This window comes from Cyprinus carpio, chromosome A17 (assembly GCF_018340385.1).
Source record: "Cyprinus carpio isolate SPL01 chromosome A17, ASM1834038v1, whole genome shotgun sequence".
In the NCBI taxonomy this organism is placed as follows: Eukaryota; Metazoa; Chordata; class Actinopteri; order Cypriniformes; family Cyprinidae; genus Cyprinus; species Cyprinus carpio.
In genome coordinates this window covers 19,771,095-19,774,348 of record NC_056588.1, presented here as the reverse complement: position 1 = coordinate 19,774,348, position 3,254 = coordinate 19,771,095, and positions in this window count along the sequence as shown.

Here is a 3,254-nt window from a genome sequence, read left to right as displayed (position 1 = left end):
CTACCAATCAATCATAAAAGATACAATTTTACCAAACCATCAACTGTGACTTAGCCTGCATATCAGATACCCATTCACACACACACACACACACACACACACACACACACACACACATACACACACACACACACACACACCCTGTTACTAGGAATTTAGGATTTCCATTCTAGAAAAATGTTTTTAATCATGTTCTAAGTCACTACTTAGAAACCTTAGATCTACATAAGTGGATTACATCAGAAGATTCCTGAATGAACAGTGTGATTATTATATATACCTTCATAATCGTGATTGAATATTATTCTTATTGTCACCATATGGCTTGTTTATTGATGCATACCTCTACATTAATGTTTTAAGTTATACTGACCTCTTGCTGCATTTCCTTTGAGTCATTCAGACCAAGAAAATTTAAATTTATGCTTACATGGGACCACTCTACCATATTTGACCTCGAAAGACATTTAACATCAGATGTACCACTTGCACTTGCTGACATGAATTCATCAGGTTTCTTTTTTGTTTTATTGTTCTTATGTTAACTTATGACTTTTCTATCTTACTCCATGGGTGATGACATTAAGCTGATCAGAATTCAGTAATTGAATGGCTACTAAGATGCTTTTCAGGTCTCCCACACAAATCAGTGTGTAAGCAAGGAGAACACTTTCACCTATTGAAGTCTGCCCAGAGAACCGCACCACTGGAGGTGAGAGGATTCACGAAGATGGGTCGGACTATCGTCCTAGAGAAGGTGCCACAAGGAGCAGAGGTTTCTCCGTAAAGGAATGACACATAAACTGAACAAGTCGTAAAGGCCCAGAATGACCCACTGAACTGTGCTCACATGCTGAGCTCAACCACAGGTAGAAACACTGGAGACATTCATCCACTTGCCAAACTCAAGCGACACACACCTGCTGAGACTGAGTGTTCTACAGATGAATACAACCCTCAGAAGGTTTCTACAGCTGCTAACATCACAAAGACAATTTTGAGATAACATCTCGAAGATAAACAATCTTCTGACAGTGACCCCATTGGATTCATCTGAATGTGACCCATTGGGGGTCAAACGGGGGACTGTAAGGATTAAAGAACCTGAGATACTTTGATCTCCTGAGAAACAGACAATACAAACACGGGCATCTTCGAGACACCCCACAGAGTGGAGGTGCAGGAGACCTCCTTCCCTTCTGGCCATTTGTTTCATTTTAAATCCCTTCACCCATGCTTTCTTCTACTCAATCTGCTCAAAATGATTACATGAAAATGTCAATGCAAGTGAACTAACAGTCATGTCTGGTATCATTTGAAATGTCTCAGTGCAACTGGTACAATGGTCTCAATCTTACAAAAGTAGATTAAAAGATAATACAGATCCTAAGAGTTAAGAGATATTTTGCCTACTGTAACGGGAGTGCCCCTTCCCAGGGTCCTCCATGTAAATTACCTCCTGTTCCCATTGAGTTGTAAAACCACCCAGGCTTGGGACCTGAGTTAATGCAAATTCCTATTGTTAGTTCCTGTCTCCATCTCGGGGGATGTTTGTCTTGGTCTGAGGTATTTAAACGATTGCAGCAAAAGGATCAGCGCCTTCTGTAGCCAGAATGAGCCCTTAGCATGAAGTGTGTCCACACACTTCATACTTATGTATTTTTCTAAAAGTCAGGTATGCATCTTTTACTCTTAGATTCACCTTTGAGAATTTGATGTCTTGTATTGATTTGATATCTCTGAATTGGCTATGTAATTGGCATAATACTTACCTGACTGATAATAAATTGTTACATTTGATTTACTCTGAGTTACTCTAAAATTTGTTTCCTCAAGTAGATTAAGTGAAGGCTATGTTCCCGCAAAATCTGCGTCCAGGGTTAAGTGCATACTAAAACTCAGGCTAGATGGAGCATGGGGCACATCAGGTGAGGTTTTAGATTTCTGACTAACCGCTTGACTTTAGTTAAGTTGTACTCAGTTGCAGTAACTATGGGGGTCTAGTCAGAGCACTGGTCATAACCGCTGGTTATTGTCTCAGCTTTAATTAAGTTGTACGCAGTTATATAACTGTCGGGGGGCTAGTCAGGTAGTGCTAGCATAACCGCTGATTATTGTTTGAGCTTTATTTAAGTTGTACGTAGTTAATCTTAACTATCGGGGCTAGACAAAGAGTACTAGCATAACCTCTGATTATTGTCTTAGCTTTAATTAAGTTATATGACTGTCGGGGGGGCTAGACAGATAGTGCTAGCATAACCGCTGATTATTGTGGTGAGCTTTAACTAAGTTGTACATGGGTAACTGAGGGGGACTAAACGAAAATACTATTTCAAATATGGTAAGTATGGGTAACCTATTAAATAGTATTAGTCATAACCTCTGACTACTGTTGAGACTGGCGAGTTTGTGATCGTGGGGCACACGTAGAAGAACGGCCGTCGTGGGGCACCCTGAGCGACATAGATTCCTAATGAATGAGTAAATATAAAGCAAAGAGTTAACTAGAATAATCCAATGTCAGAATAATAATAATAATAATTAGAGACAGACAATTAACCAATTTGCCTTTCAACCTAAATTCGAGGCCATACTAAAATGGAGTCAGATGAAATATTAAAATGGAGTCAGATTAGAATTGGATTTAAATTGAATAACCTCTACGCGCTGAAAAGACCGAACGCGCAAGAAACCTTCAGCCAGCACCGGACACCTTCCTTGGACTGAGTGCCTGGACCTTACAAGTCGTATCTTAAGTGTAATATAAACAGGCGGGACAAAAAATCTGATACAGTCAAAAGATCGGATCTGTGCATTAAGCCTTGTAGTATGAACACAGCCTCTCTCTCTCTCATCTTGGAGATATTAAATGTGTTCTTTTTTTATTCTGGAATAGGTGGTTTACACACACACTCTCTCTCTCTAATACAGGGAATGCTTTGGAATTACAGACATTTATTTCATGGTGTTTTAAAGGATGCATTTCTTTGTTTTTTTCTGCCTCTAGAGAAAGTTACAGTGGACAGTGATTTAGAGGAGTCTAATCATTTCTGTCTGAAAGCTAACAATTATGTCATGTGCCCTGTTTAACAGCATTTAAGTACATTTTGTTGTGGAAATGCCATCTAGTGGACACTTTAAGAAACTGCATAACACATAAATCAGGAAGTGAGTAGCTGAACACATGGCTGGTGTGTGTCATTCAGATGGGGTGCTTTTTAGAGATGGTCCTCACTGCAGAACACAAGATCCAG